The sequence below is a fragment of the Dromaius novaehollandiae genome, chromosome 2 (genome assembly GCF_036370855.1).
Source record: "Dromaius novaehollandiae isolate bDroNov1 chromosome 2, bDroNov1.hap1, whole genome shotgun sequence".
Taxonomy (NCBI): domain Eukaryota; kingdom Metazoa; phylum Chordata; class Aves; order Casuariiformes; family Dromaiidae; genus Dromaius; species Dromaius novaehollandiae.
The window spans coordinates 13,648,410-13,665,896 of NC_088099.1; positions in this window are offsets into that span (position 1 = coordinate 13,648,410).

The following is a 17,487-nucleotide window of genomic DNA, read 5'->3' on the forward strand; positions in this document are numbered from 1 at the left end:
TAAGTAAAGCATTGTTGGCCTCATTCTTGGTCATTGCTTTCACCTAGATTCACAACTGGCCCTTTGGCATTTTTTCATGAGCCTTCATTAACTGCAGTATGCTAATAACTACCTTGAACTCCTTGAACCAGACATATTGCAGCCAAGAGAAAGCTGTGTAAGAGTCCATGAATGTACCACTGAAGAAAATGGACTTGAAGCCAAAATCCTGGAGGCTTGGCTGTTTCAGCAGTGTCATATGGAACTAGATTTTATCATTGCATAGACTTCTCTCTTACACTGGAGTATTCCCAAGGTCTGTTATAAGGCTGCTCCTCCCCATATATTTCCATCAATAAACTGTACTGAATATAGCAGACAACTAGTCTTAAAAGTGAGTCTGATAGGATATCACTACTCACTACCAGCATCAGCAATACTATTTTTTGACTGTCAGTCACAATGACAAATCATATCTCCCCAGTCTCTCTTCTCTGCTGCATTTTTAAATCACTTCTTTTTCCTTGTAATTCATAAATCCTTACTCTCTGGTAAGTCTTTTATGTGACACTTTATCAAGTGTCATTTTATGAGTCTGATAATATAACCCATACCTTTGACTCCCTGCTACGAGGTATTTCTGTGACAGTAGAGGAACACTTTTTCAAAAGTAAGCTAGACAGATTGGTGAAACAATTGGAAAAGGGGACTGGGAAAGAGAAGAAAGGAGCATATTTCAGTAGTGGGAGCCCTGTGAGGATGAACAACACATTCCAAGTATATTTCTTGCATCTAGTTACTATAAATTGCAGATTAACTTGGAAAAGAAATCTTTTGTAAAAGCATTTTATAATGTTTGTATTTTTACTTGTATTGCTGCTCATTTTATATTGTTCAGGAACAAGTTGAAGAAACAGAGATTCAGATCCAGGACAGATGTAGAGCAGTGAAGTTTTGGATTTAAGATGGGAAGCACAATAAGGGTTCTCATTTTGGTTCAAGGTCTGATAGAGCTGTTACTGTGCAAATGCACAGGGATTTCTACAGCAGCCAGACTGGAAAGTTATCTGGGTTTTCATCCAACCACTAAATCAATGCATTAAACCAGAGATGGGTTCAGGTACAAGGATTAAAGGCTGAATGCGGCCCAATGTTGGGATGGAAAAGGGGCATTGTGCCACTCTGAGGCTTCTTTCATTCATATGACCTGGAGGGCACTCGCTGCACCAAGCAGAGCTGTCAGAGGAGCAACTGCCACCTTTGCTTGCCAGTATATCTGCACCCATCTAAATTCAGTCTGCTTTCAAGGGAATTTGAATTCAAGCTTCTGGTTTTGCTTTATACTTTCTTCTACCGGTGTTATTATTCTTGCTTTTGATTTTCATTGTCATTTTAAGATCACGGTTAAGCTGTACCACTCAGATCTGTTCAATAGCCTGCAGAGATCACCAAGAAGACAACTCTCCTCTCTCTTGGAAGACATAATTTTCTTGAAAAGTCAATACTGAAAGGGAGTGCTGGTTTGAAAAGACAAACATCTAACTAAGGAGTGTATGAAGAAGGAGAGAGAGACAACTTTAAGCAACAAAAACAAGCAACAAAGCCTGGAGAGAGGACTTTGGGGGGGGGGGGGGGGGAGAAACATCAAGAAATAGAGACAGCCTGAAAAGAAAAGATTTTCTTGCTTGTACTGAGCCAATTTAAGATATTTTTACTACTTTATCTGACATCTTTCCTCTATTGGTGCACTTAGGTAGCAATAGTGATATATTAAGATCATTCCACTTGGTCAGAACAAACAGGGTTGTTTGCAAGAGAAAGGCAATTAAACAAAGACATGCTTGCTTATATTAATCTATCTGTTCCCCTTGTCAAATAATCTCAGTAAAGTCAGCTAAATGGTTTCACAGCTGTGTATTGGCCTTTTGAAAAAATGGAGAAAGTCTGCTTCCTAAAATTAATGCATCCAGCAATCAATATGTTTGGCTGAAGCCAGGCAAATTGCCAGCAGGTACTGCATAAATTTCCTCCCCAAGTTCTCCCAGCAAGGCCGCTGATTTGTAACATGCCCCATTTTCAGGTGACAGCCTCCAGAGGCTGCTAATCCTAAAGGGAGGGGAGGAAGAACTGAGCCGTGGGTGAGAAATGCAAGCTGCCGTTACCTGCAAATGAAGAGCGCAAGCTGGCACTGACGAGCCTTAGCTTGCTTTTCCGGCTCCGCCGCCTGCACACTGTAACAGATGCAAGATGCCCCACCACCCTCCTGGGAGAAAGGGTCGTGTCCGGGAGCAGCACCATGTCCTCCGGGGCCACTCTGAGTCCTGGGTCGTGGCACTCAAACACACCTGACGTGTAAATCCCTCCACGTGCCTGACCCAGGACAGAGGCGTAGCTTGGTCTTTTGAGAGCAGGACTTGCCCTGGCATTGCTCTGCGGTGTGGCTCCCTGCTGTGGGCAGCGCTGAGAAAGATGATGCACGTTGTTTGCAGAATAAAATGAGCATTTTTTTCTTTTTTTTTTATTTTTAACCTAGCTTTATCACAGTTAAAAGAAATCTTAATCAATACATTTTAAAGTAATAGTTATAATAAGTTAATAAGTGATACCTCTTTATATGACAAGTAATCAAGAATCACAAGAATATTTTTAGAATCACTATAAACGCTGCTTTGTTCAAACTACTGGATTGTTGGTTTCAAAGAACATTTTATATTAAAACATCTGTAAGTTATTTTTAAATGGAACCTTAATATATAATATGATCACAACATCAATGTGAGAGAAGAGAAATCGTTCTGTAATACTGAGTTTGACTAATATTCCCATAACAGCTAGTGGAGCACAGTGCAAGTACTTAGACAGATCAGATGTATGTAGAAAGGAGAAGAATGAAAGGAGCATGTAACCCGTAATGGGAGAAAGGAGGAGTGGTGCTTTATTTGAGCTTTTTTTTTTTTTTTTTTTTTTTTTTTGAGATCTGACCATTTTTGCTCATATACAGCACCCATTTTAAAAGAACTCTTTTTTTCCTTCCCATTTGCAAGGAAAAAGCCTAATTTCAAACACAATTAAATAATGTGACAGGCCAGCAACATATAAAGTTCTTAGTTCTTGTAAAAGAAAAAAAAAGGTTTAAATATGCGAGAAAAACTCACAACAACTTCCAGTTTCTCTCTGCTACATTTCAGTTATTTCTGAAAGAATCAGTTATGCTCCCCTTTCTCAGATATTACCATGCCCACAACGCCAAATGACTTCAATGGAATAATGATTTCAATATGGTGCTATGTATACTGACTCAGAGCAAAGCAATGGTCCTATCTACTTTGCAACAAACACCGAGGAAATGCCACCGATGGTATATCAACTGCAAACCCACTCTGAAATGTCTGTCACAGCCTCCACCAAGACAAAAGCCCCAAAGTACTCTCAAGGCGTTTATTTAGGAGGAGAGAATAAAAGCAGTTTTTGGTGAGGGTAGTCTAGCAGCAGGAGAAAAATGAACTTGCCTGAAAAAGCACCTTGTCCCAACTTTGAGTATTCGATTTTGGGGAGAAAGACTTTTCCTTCTTCCTCTTGTTAAAAGCAAAAATGACAAAAAAGGTGACAAAAGAGAATATACTATTTGAAAATTATGCAAAAAATAATCAAGTAGATGTGCTTCCAGGCGTGTATACATACCCTCTGCTAAGAATGATTTCACAGCCAGATTACAAAGTCCCAGACAATAGGGCTTAACAATGAAAATGCATGTATAACCCTAGCTGTGGCAGTTTGACTGGCATTTCGGTATTACTGTATGCAACTGAGAGCCTTCCAATCAGCCAGAACAGTGGGATCCACTGAGGAATCATGATCAAGTAGCTATTAGGCCAAACGGTATTGTCAGAATTCCTCAATTTATGCAGCTTCTTTCAAAGAACTGAGTCCTGAAGCTTCCAAATATCAAAAGGGTTCAATATCGAATAGAACATGTATTTAAGGAAAATTGGCCCCCAAATTACCATGCTATTGTCATTTGTTCTTTTCCAGTTCACTTAAAGGGTAAAGTGGAGACTATTTTTAAAATTCAATATGAAAAAAATTACAACTGAAGTTTCTTTAGAAAAAGAAGTTCATTTAACCAGCTGCATCTCTCTTTTGTGCTCTGCTCAGATGTTAACATGAATTATAGCTTCCATGTTTCTCATGCTCTTTTGTTGTCTGTCATTTACATTTTGGAAAACTTAGCACAATTTTAGGTTTGAACTGATTCGTCCTCCTTTGGCCAAGCTTGAGGCCTTCCAAACTCTTCTGGAAAAGTACCACATTCACAATCACTCTGGCAAAGTTCTGCCTGGATTCCTTTCAAACGAGACAAAAGCTGCACAGCATGTTATTTAATGCCTTCTCCTTTTCCCGTTGAGCTCCAGGTGACTTTGCTGGGAGCAAAAAAGAACCCCAAATGCCGAACAGACTTGTTTACTGGATTAATAAGGGGATTTTGGAGTATGAGGTATAATCCATCTTCATACAACCTCAGCACTAGGAAGACCATGCACACTGATGGTCTGCTTTTCTCGTTTTCAACTGGCCTATTCTTCACCTGTTCTTCTCACTGGCCAGGGCATCAGGGACGAATTCTACAATCCATTTCTCTATCTATCTGCAGTACTTCAAGTGCTTAGGACCACAGGTACAAAAAGACTCTGGGGTCCCAGAAAGACAACAACGGTGTCTAACATGAGAGTAAATGGACATCCCAGGCTTTGCATTTCTTATCTGGGCAAACATGTAGAAGCGTGTCACTATCTGCTGCTTGAATATGAAGAGAGAAGTCCTGAGCAGTTTTCAAAGTACAAAATACAAACTGCAGTAACTATTTAAATGTTGAGAATTGTTGTTGTTCACAGTGGAAGTTATCTTTGTGCCACATACGACGACTACATATCTACAGGAATAGTATGGGGAAGGGACCACCTTTCGGGAAGGCAGAAGTTGCACGGCCTCTTCTGTCACATTTAAGTAGCTTGCGTGGGGAGTCACTCATACCACAGGAGAATAGGGCCTTTGAAAGACCAAAGCTGTTCCCTTCCTGCATGGACATATTTGTGTCTGTGTGAAAGTGGACTGGGAGTGATGGCAGAGAGGCAGGCAGGTAGACAGGGGTGCCTAGAGGGGACCTGTCTCCCCATCTGCATCCCTCAGCACACCTTCAGTGTAAGGAATCTGTGGAAAGGGCTGAGCGTATGGAGCATAGAGTTGGAGGAAAGGTGCCCTCATGCCGAAAGGCCTCACTTGGGCTGTAAATGCATGCCACAATAGAGCTGTAGTGTTTAAAAAAAAAAAAAAAAAAGACCTTTATTTGCCATTTAGAAAAAAGGAAGAAGAAAGGTAAATTTTGGTCTTCTTCTAATGGAAACCTATTTTTTTTAATGAAAATCAGAAAAAATGTTGAAATATTTTTTGCAGAAATGACTTTTACAGAATATTTCATTTATTGATGGCACTCACCATCTCTGATTCACACCTAGAATGCTGCAGCAAAGTCACTGTATCCTGTGCCTCCCATAAGGCCACACATACTATCAGCATTTAATAACAAGAAGAGCTGTAGTACTGGAGTCCTCTACAGATTCTCACTCTCACTGCTGAAACATCAGTAATTTCCCTGAGAAAACTGGAATAATACAATTCCTTTCCAGATAGATAGTTTTAAATATTCATTCAAAGAGCTCTTCCAACCCACAAATATACAGTCTACTGCCTGCTTTTTTGAGTGTTGTCAAGATCCCCAAATGCTGTACAAATGCTACTTGAACTCAGCATGGTAATTAATAATGGTATTTGTAAAGCACCATTCTCCTAAAACCAGTGATGTTTGGGGTGCTGTAAGGTGCATCTGAAACAGACAGACTCCAAAATTAACAAAATAAATTAAGAGCCAGATTACTACTGCAAGAAAAAATCAATGTAACATTTCTCTCTACACCCCATGGACTGTACCAAAACAATTTACTCCCTAGAGCTGCCAGTCTTCAGCTTTTGCAAAAAGAAATATATATTTTAAATATATATGTATATATATATGTATATAAAAATAAATGCAAACGATATAAAAAGGCTTGTATTTTTATATATATATATATATATACACACACACACATATATATATATAAATGCAAAGGGATATAAAAAGGCTTGGAGCACCTTTCACAAAATAAAAGACCCCAGAGAGGAATTCTGATTGAAAAACAATTACAAGTGGAATCATTGGGGTTTTTCTTTTTCCTGTTGATCATTACTTTATACACATATACGGAGCAGTTTAACCTTATGCCTCTGCAAACTATCACAAAAGAGGTAAGCATCACTTGCAGTGATAAGCTAATGTATTGCAGCATTGTGGTCATGAAGGATATGCCATCAGTTACAGAATCTTGTCTGCAGAGGGTATTATATAAATTATCTTGTTTTCCTTATTAACCTCATGCAAATATGAAATCAGAGACTGCTGATCCAGAGCTACAAGGGCCCATCACTTTCCCAAATGTGCAATAAAACCCACTTTAATTAATTTTATTATCTGTCTCCTAGAGACAGGATGAAAGGGTTAGAAAAATGTGGGCACCTTCAGTTAAAGAGGCATTTGCATGTGTTCAGGGAACAATGCAACGTGATAACTCCTGCCTTGGTGAGCTTGAACCAGCCATAAGCTGTGCTGTGCTGGCTCATATTGCTGCAAGTCATATTAACCAGCAGCAGTGGAGAAGAGTGACAGCCATGGGCAATGCTGATTGGGAAGAGGCAAAACTAGGCTGCGGATTTTGGGTCTACTCACCCCATTTGAAAGTAACCGTTCTTTGGTGAAGACACCATCTTTGGAATAATCGTCCCGTCTGTGGAGCTCGCTCTGTCTCTCCTCCAGTGAAGACAGCGGTGGGGGGTAAAGTGGTTGCGAATTGTTTTGTTCTGTTAACAAACAGAATAGAAAGGAAATATCACAAATAATAAAGCTAATTTCCCCAGGCTGTGCTGCTTCCAAGACTCCGGTCACAAATTCATTGCAAGAGGCATGTTATTGATACTTGTGTAGAGACAGTCAAAGGAGACTTGTCCAGTGAGTGTGATTAAATTGGATGAAGCAGGTAGGTAGCCATTGCTTTTATCAGTAATCATTGGTATAAACAGCAAGAGGGAAGGATGATGCATAGAACAGAAATATATACCAGAGTTAACAGAGTGAAATTAAGTAATTGACAACATTTAAATGCTCATTAGTAAACTTTCTTTCTGGTTATAACTATTAGTCCCAGAATCACATGGCTACTGATGGATATGTAGGCATATATACCCATATACAAAGTCCTGCTTTCATTAATGTACACAAATGTTTCCTAAACTCAGTTGTGGAGATTCCATCATATGTGTAATTTCAAAATGATAAAAATATTATCAAAAGAATCATTAACTGCATTTCTCACAAGCAATTACAGTTAGTTTTCTTTTATTACTGTAGATGTAATGTTCCAGTCTCCTCTGGCAACTTCTAAGTCATGGTCTCCAGGCAGAAGAGCATGATATGGTACCGTGGTGGTAGTGCTGTCTTACATAAAACTGAGGTTATTACCTGGCCTAACTCTTAGATAAACTTGAATAAAGATGAACTTGTATAGAAGAAAAGGAAAAGCATGGATTGGAAGTAATAGTACTGTTTGATCAGGTCACGTTGTTCAAATGTCACACTATTTGTTCACTAATCACTAGTTTAAAACAAAATGTAAGCAGATGAAGAAATAAAAAGTTATTGGCACTATTAGCTTGCATTACTGAAGCGTGGTGGAAAGAAAGGAACAGTTAAATTTGCTAATTCAATGAGAATAAGCATTTCACGTATGGGACAGGGCTTGAAATAAATCACAGAGGTAAAATAAATGATCCTCAAATAGTATTAAAAGTCATTGCTATGTTGCCTTCAAGAGATATTGCAGCTAAGGATCTGTATGGAAAAGGGGGGGGGGGGGGGGGGAGGGGTTGTCTCCATATTCATGAACATAATTGTGTTTAATATTTCTTTTCACCTTTGAGTGGTTTCTGCCAAAAATGTTAGCTACTTGTAATTAAATGTAAGTTATCATACAACAGAAACAATAAAGAATGGGAAGGTTAAAGTGGGATATTTGAACAAGGGCCACAATGACGTCACTGTGGACTATGTCATACAGAAATTTCTTCTGCGATGTTGATCCACCCTTATTCTTGTGACTAGTTGCAGTGTTTTCGCTGGAAATACTTGTGAAGCAAGAAGTATGTCTGAATAGCTATACGAATTGCAAAGTATGTCATACAGTGATTAGAACCAATCTTCTCAATCTGCAGTTAGTGAGATACAATATTTTAGCATATTCTGAACAGGGCTGTGTTTGGCAATGCACATAGCCTGTTTGAAATGTCTCAACCAGTCTCCAGCATAGAGCCTGAGAGATGATAAAAATCTCCCACAAAATTATTTATCTGTACTGCACAGATTGAAGAAAGCTTTGTGCTTTTTATTTGGGACAGTTTAATCAGATGTCTTTGAATATGCTGGATAGAATAAAGTAAGATTAATAAACATGCACTGGCTGAAAACTTCTTTTTAATAGCTCAATATTTGTTTCCTTTTCTTTTCTTAATGGCTTTGAAAGAAACCATTTGAAGCTCTGTGGTGTCTGAACTTCTTCTGCACTGAAGTGCATATAGAGATGAGAAGAAAAGCCAAGCTGGCTATTGTGATCATGCTTTTCTTTTTTGGCTTGAGAGATAAGGCTCCACAGAAATCTGCCATGTGGTACTGAATTTAAGAAGATGAGCAAGGCAATGGCTTGAAGCTTCAGGCTTTTAGTAATGCTGCTATATTTATACGAAGATGCAATAATAGCAGGGAAAAAGCCTCTGCCCCAGTAGAAAAAAAAGAGGTACTAATCCTGTACCACTGAGTATAATGGTCATTTTGTTATTTACTTCAGTGGAATATAGTACAGAGAATTCTGTGGCATTGTAAGCTCAGTATACACAGAGACAGGAAGGTTAAAGAGACACTCAAGGCCGATTTCTCTAGTGCTCACATATTGAGATTCGGCAGGCTTTTTGCACCCACATTTTCCTTTATCGTCACGGTTTAAAAATCTGAGCAAAGCAATACTCAGGCCTTATTTTTTTCAAATGACCCAGATTCTGATTTTGCCTATGCTTAAAACATCAAGGATGACTTCATGGAAGTAACTGATTTTACTTGCATAAAAAACAACTGCATAACATATTTTTATATATATGTATATACACAAATATATATGCACATATGTATACACATATATTTCATTTATATATATAGTGCTATACAAATATATATACATATATGTATATACATATATTTCATTTTTTATACATAGTGCTATGCATACACATAAACCATATATAGCAACTGAAATTCTTCTATACCTTTATATGAATGAAGTTTTATGTGCAGTTTGGATAATGTTGCCTACTTTTTAAAGTTTTTTTAAGCTGTGATACAGCCATAGTCAATATTTTATAAATAAACATATGTTCTTGCTATAGGAACATGTTCTTTTTCAGAACTAAATGAATATTTTAACAATTTAATCTTTCATAAAATATATAAGCAGCCAATAAGTCAGCAGCAATTCCCTCTCTGCACATCCTGGGAGCAGAAACACGCCAGAGAGGGCAGAAGCACAATAAACAGTTTGACCTCCTTCACAAAGCACTTCTCAGTCCAGATAGCTCTGTGTTGTTTTACCCAGTCAAACTAAGAAATCAACAGTTAAAACTTTACCAAACAAGAGAAAACTTAAATTTTACCTGTAGAAGCATTCTACCAATTTTCAGTCATTACTGTACTACTCATTTTTTGTTTCGTTTTAATGGAAAGTGATACCACCGATTTTAAGGTTTCTCTATAAAATTATGGTACAGAAGTGAATAATTTGGCAATAGAAAGAGGCTGTGGTGTATTTCTTTTGTTAATAAACCAGAGGAGTTTTGTTCAGCTGCTCCTTAAGATTTATATCTCAGGATGCATTTCCTGAAGTACAGGAAATTCCATTTAACCACGAGAAAGAAAAGCTGTTGTACTGTGAGGACAGTCGAACACTGGAGCAGCTTCCCGAGTGAGGCCGTGCAGTCTCCATCCTTGCAGACACGCAGACCCCGACTGGCCACGGTGCCGGGCTGCCTGCGCTGTGTGGCCCGTTCAGAGGCTGCCGACACAAATCAGCGGGACGGATGCTGCTGCCCTGGGAGAGGGGACAGTCACCAGTCTCCCCGCCAGTTCTTTTCAAACCATCTCAAATTTGCACCCACAAGTCCCGTCATGGCCCCAAGGGTGCCGGCAGCCCTTGCTGCGGCTGCCCCCAGGCGCCCCCCAGCCCAGCCCCATTGCAGCCCCGCTGGGGCCACCGGTCGCTGCCCCGCGATGCTGCAGTGGTGCCGGCTCCAGCCCCGGCCCCAGCCCCACTCCCTCAGGGCACCCCGATGCTTCTGACTGTGGGACTAAGAGCCGAGCGGACGCATTTGTCCCTGTGGATCGCTCGTGAGCTGCTCACTTCTTGTCACTGCTGACCTGTGGCCATCCCCGTGGTAGCACCCCTGCTCCACGGCTGCGTGGCAGGCTTTCCGACCAGAATACCGACTTTGCCATCAGAAGGATGATTGCCACCAAATACAAAACAACAGAACAGAAATAATAAAAAAAAAACCCTAACAATATGAATATATGTCCTTCTTGCACATGAATGACAATATTGGCCTACAAATGCCACTGTTTGCATGGACTCCTTGACCTTAAGGAGTCAAATGAACAAAAAGCCTTTGTGAAATGTCCATAAGGGCTGAAAAAACAGTGACCAATGCGGCTTATCCTGAGCAATGACTTGAAATTTGTCAGGGTGTCTGTGAGCACTGGTGCCCCCCCCTTACCGCTCTGTGCTGCGCCAGCGTGCAAGCAGTGCCGGTAGTTTAAATGACTCACTGGTAAAACACCAGATATCCCAAAACTAGCCCGTCACAATTTTTAACAAGACCAGTTTGTATGAGGCATATCCAGATTTTCAAGCCCTGTCTACACCGATAGAATTATTTCCTATATTTAAAAAGAAATAAAGTATATTTTGACAGCCAAGGTATGTAAGATGCTTGGTACATAAGAAATGTCTTTTATCTCCATCTATATTGCCATTTTACCCATATAAATTTTAAAACAAAACTCCTCTTTTATAATGGAATATCCAGCGGATATTTACAAGGAAAAGAGATCATTTGCTAAACTTGTTTTCAAATGTTTTTAATGAGGCTACATAAAACGCTCGTGTTTTCAGCAAGACAAATATATCTGATGGTACACAGAATTTATAAACACTGAAAATGATCAAGAAATTCCAAACTGAAATAAGCATCCACTTCTTCGTAGGTGAAGCCAGAAGGGTATGTTTTAGGCATGTTTAGAGTACCCTCTAACGGAAAGAGGAAGCATTACAAGTCTACAAAGTTTATTTCTTAAACTCTAAAGCAAAGGTGCATTTTGGCACTTTCTGTAATTTCATCCACAGCCAAAAATCAACATTTGATTAAAAGAGCTGAGAAGTATTGTAGAATAAAATTGTTAACCAATAAAATAAGTTCTTATTAGATACCTCTAGAAAAGAAGCAAAATACAATATAATTTCTTTCCAGCTAAATCAGGGAGAAACCTTCCCAAAGATATACGTTTTTGTTTTTTTCTTTTTATACCATAGTTATCTCTATCTTTATTTCATTCAGATTGGAAAAAAAGCCTGGTATTTTTAACATTCTATTTACTTCAGTATTTATCAGTATTCATCACACTAGTTTGTTCAGATGAATCATTAATATCCCTTGGAAATACAGGTTGAAATTACAGAATGTCAAGAGATCTTTATGAAAATGAAAATTATCAGAGAATTAGCTTTAACACTGAGTAGTCTTAAGATTTAAAGATACAAAATATCAGAGCAAACTTGCCATTATTTCTTTTCTCCTTGCTGACTCATATAACACTTTGAAATTAACTTTCATCACCAATTGACAGGCCATTTAGAAAGTATTTTATACAGTGACAATAGAAGGGTGAATATTGTTGAACTCCAACTAAAACTCCAATATTTTAATGGTTAGAAAAGTTTCCTTTAAAAGAAACAGACAATGCATTGCTTTTATTTATCTGTAAAATATAGGCCCTATTCAACAAATCGTTCAAGCTGTTGCCTAAATCTTTCTCTTTTTTTCCAGAAAATCTCATAAACAGATAATTAAATCTCACTAAATCACTAACAGCTGCAAGCAAGCTGAAACTTAAACATATTGCTAACTGTTGTTGAATTGAGAACAAAGAATGCTTTTGTTATATTTATGACAAACAACAATTTCATTACCTGAAATTCTTAAAATTCAGTTGAAGACTGATTAGAATGAAGAAATCATTTGCTTTTGATTTCACATCGTACTGCTCTCTCAATAAGTAGATACACCAAAATGTCTATTTTTAAATTGCCATATATTGGTTTTCTGCTGGCTTATGATCAGCTCCTGAAGGAACTTGACAAGTACCAGACATGGTGCAAGGAAAGAAGCAGAAGCCTGTGCCTTAGAGCAGGGCAGAGGGCAGTAGCTAGGCACTAGCACAGGAGTGAGCTGTTAGATCAGCCAAAACACGTTGTTAAATTCACCGTAACAGAGAATCACTCATCAGCATATATTCACCTCCATGTTCATATTGCAAAGATTACACTGCAAGACCTATGAGAGGAAAGATCCATCAAAGTATACATCCTACATGCTCACCTTATCCATTTTTGTATGTCAGCAGGAAAAAAAGAAAATGCCCTGAAGATTTACTTTATGTTATTAAAAACAGTTCAATGAAAAATACCAAGATAGAAAATAAAGAAGTAGGTGAGTGATCAAGTTCTTTAGCAAGTGGTCAGCAAAACTGCATTAACACGAACAGCTATATTAGAATTAGTGAACACTGAGTACGTAGAAATCCTGGGAGCGCCGAAGTTCCTGGAAAAGGTAGAACTGTGACTTTACTCAGTCAAGCTCAAGCCATTTAATCTTGGTTACGAGTTCAACACCATAGAAAGTACATGTCTGGAAAATTAAATGAAGGGGATACATGGTCTGTGGAAAGGCTTGTAAGACCTTAGCGGTGCTAACTCACTGAAATCTATAAGTATAAATATTTGGAAAGGCTCATCGTTTTCAGTTATAAGATAGGCATGTAAGAAAAGAAATTACTATATTGAAATGTCATCCAGAGAACGGACCTGTTGTTTCTCTTATATGTTTCTGTTATGAATGGCTGTGAAAGGCAGCGAAGCCCCGTTACTCCGGGTACCACACAAACACGTCGCAGACCTGAAGAGTGTGAGGCAAGATGTTTCAAAGGAAGGAAGCATTTCCCGCATTCGACTGGTAGGGGAATAAAGCAGACAGTTTGAATGATGTGTTTAAGGTTGCACAAGATATCTGTGACAAAGCTGGGGATTCTGTCATAAGTTCATGAGAATCAATAAAATGAATCTCATGTTAAAGTTCATTTAAAAAATATTATATAAAGAACTCCTTTTATAATAGTAACTTCCTTTCATGCCACACCACTTCTCTGAGTGAGGTCAATGGAAAAATTCCTACCTAGCTCAATAGGATTTGGATCAGTCTGTTGAATAGCCCACCAGTAAAAACTTTCTCCCTTAATTACACTGATTACTAGGGAACAGTTTTGTTGCCATATACTTAAACGACAATCCAAATAACTGATTAATGGCACAAGTAGTTCTGAGACTGTTTATTAAAAGGAAACTATTCATAGAAGTTTACAGTGATGAACTGAGGTTTATGAAATCGATTAACAGCCACATGAGAAAACATGGACACAGCTCTCAGAGCATGATGAAATATCAGAACAAAACAGCCAGTTATTAGACAAAGGACGTGAGAGAGAAAATTATTTTAAAAGACCTACTTTCAAAACATAATTGGCTGGAACTTGGAAATGATGTTAACTACTAATACAGGTGCCTTATTTTGGTTATCCACATTTGAACATTTAGTCTAAACTGCATCCTACAGCTACATGTGTGTTACCAAAAAAATATGCGTAAACCAAAAGAAGTCCTGGAAAATAAAATAAGGAATTGTTTCAGCCAGTAAAAAGGTAAGAGAGAGGAAGTTATTATTTTAAGTCTCATACAACAAAACTCTTTGGAATAACATGTGCAAAATTAGATCATAAAAGTTCTTGGAATGTTGCTGTTGTTAAAAACACATATTGTAAAAATGAGAATCAGGCTTTCACTGTTTTATGACCTACTACAAAGGGGTATTAGCAATACACTGAGAACTGAAACCAAAGGAAATCTAGAAGATAGAGTATGAGACAAGACTATCAAGCAAATAAAAATACTGAATGTCACATTCTGACTAAAACACAAAAGGAATGTCCAAGTAGCTCACTTGAAATATAGTTTATTAGCATACTGAAGGAAACAAAAAAGTAAAGCAAAGAAAGGACTGAAAGTTCAGAACAGATATCAAATCATCAAAGTTTTGAAAAATGGAGGAGCTAGGTTCCCAAATCTAGAAAAACATTAATGCAATCAGCTCTCCAGTACCACTTACCCTTAGAGACATCTCATCGCAACCAGCACCACATCTGGATTGCAAAGTTCTGGAGACGCCTGGACATAGGACTCCACGTACTGGGACACCATGCTGCTATTAAAACAATTGCTGGAAGTAGTGGTATTTATTCATTAAAAAAAAAAAAAACAGAATTTGTAGAATATTTCTATGAAGTCTTTAAAAAAACTAACAGAAGAAAATTTACTGTTGGTGGATTTCCATTTTCTATATAGGTTCAAAATTTTCACTGGAAAATAGTTAGCAGGCTAAGCTTTCTGAAGACAAATTTTAACAGCTGAACAGCAGAAAAGAGGTGTAATTTTACATCTGGTTTTATTGACTGTTTACCACACTACCTCCAGTAGTTTAAAAGGATATATCCCCTCCCTGCTCAAAAGAAGGCTCTAAGTGCTAAGTCTGAACTGCACCTCTCCTTTAGGAAGAGATCACCATAAGGCATAAGGCCTATACCAGAAAATTGTACAGGGCCAGAGCACAGATTAACGCATGGGCATGTCATCATTGGTAGTTTTTACTTGTTAGCATGCTTCCTGGCATGGTTTTGGCCTGTGCTGACTCACGCTCTGTGTGGCAATGCATGGACACAAGCCAGGGGGGGAAGAGGGCTGGCATGTAGCAAGAAGTCTAACTTTATGGCATGGTGATTAGGAGATTCACCAACAGACAGATCACTCTGACCTCTGAATTGTTTTTGAATCCATGAATATTTCAGGGTTTTTTTAATCAAATATGTTATATATAAATATTCAGAGTAACAGCAGTCAGAAACCTATGCTGCTGGTGGAGAAAATTAAACTGAGTCTCTTCCGGAGCTTGTTCCTACAGGGTGAACTAGGCATTTTGAGAAGAATATTCACTGGCAACAAAAGCAGAGTCCCATGCAACTGTGCTATGTCAAAAAAAGAATCAACGCTTTCTATTCATAATAAAATCTTCTGATACCTGGAGTGACAGTCAGATCTTAGACTTTCTCTTTTCTTTCCCACACTAGAAATGGGATCAAGTGTCTTACCTCCTGAGAAATATGTGAAAGGTATCTCTGACAAACTGTTTATGTGACATATAATAAGATACTCACTCAGCTTGGAGCTAGGCAGCTAGAAGGGAAACAAAATCAAGTTTTCCATACCACAGCAAATGCTACAGAACCCATAGGATCATAGGAGAACCTGCACTGAATAATAAAATAATAACAAAAAAGGAGAGCTCAGGAAGCAGAGTAACTGCTATCCAAGTAAGAATCAGCTTTGATTTTTTTTTTTCATATTTCTTTGTTTCACATATTTAACACCTGTGATGTTCTTTAAAATGTGGGGACATTAGATTAGCCTCCTGAGTAGGTTTGTCTTGTGTGACTGGCACATAGGAAGCAGCTAATCCAAGTCAGATTGTTTTTCCCCCCATAAGAGTGCTGATAAACTCTCCATTAGGATTGCCAGCCCCTCTAGGCTCTGTCAGTCTCATTGCTATTTAATCTTAAATGAAGTATGTCTTATCAATTCATTCCATGCCATGACCCTGGTCAAGGTTAGATGAGGGTCTAGCTATAAAAGAGAAGGAGGAGGTAAAAAGCATTATTTTTCTCTGGCAGATTAAGGAAGCAGTGATGTGCAAGGAGGTAACAATTCTTCACTGCAAATACATTCCTCCAAATATGTTTCATTTATTCACGAAGAGAATATTCTTATTCTTCAGCAACATTTTAAAAAGCTGGAATACGTAGTAGGATTTTTTCTTTCCTGTAGTTTTTTTAAAGATGAGATTAAAGCTACTTTTTTTTTTATTTTTAGTAAATCTTGTCTATGGGAAATCTATTTAAATTAATGACACTCTTTTTTCAAATGTCTTTTAGAGTCAAAGAAGAAAGTGAGTCACATGGTGAAATTATCCTGTATGCTATTATCAGTGGAGATGAGCCAGCCCTCCTACTGCTTGTTGATGCATCTGTCTAGCAAAAAGAAAAAGAAAAAAGGACAAAAAAATCCCCGCCCTAGGGAGCTGATCAGATCACAATCATTTTTAAGAAAAAGACCCCAAGAACTAGATAAGAATTACTTCTTGGGAAATGTGCAATGGTGGTGCTACAGCCCCACTATATGCTTTCCCCTCTGGCAATCGAAGTGTAAGCAAATCTTTTCTATTTGTATGTTGTGCTTCCTGACTGATCAGCAACTGGGTACAAAAAACCCACCCACTGTACTTGGGGTAAGCTGGTACACCTCCCATGAAGATTAATCACTCCAGTAAACTGTTACAACTTTTCTGAACATTGCCACTTCTGCTACCGTGGAAAGCTACAACCCATTTTCTTCCACAGCCTTCTGGCATAAATTGCCACCTGAAAGCTGTGGGACCATGATCAAAGATGTCAGCAGGATTTCACCACAGGTGAGGTCAGCACTTTGCGCTAAACTGCCTTGTGCAACCTTGCTACCTTGTGCAAGCAAACAGAAAACACAATAAAAGTTATTGCATTTCAGTGATGTCCAGTATTACTAGAATAAAGGTTGTTAAAGTTTCTTCTTCATTTATGATAAAGTTATGCCATCCTTATCAATATTGAGGGGGGCTTGTTAGGTGGACCACAGTATTCTTCATGCATGGTATAAACGTCAATTTGTTGGTCCAGTCATGTTGGCCAACAATGTAATTTCTTCCATGTTCCTAAGTGACAAAGCGACATCAAAAAAAGAACCAAAACGACTAGAAGACACAGGCCTTGCTAGGACAAAAGAAGAAAAAAAACCCAACCACCTTTTGCCAAAGTAATTAATCAGTTTGGTGTTCTGAATAGCTGGTTTTCTC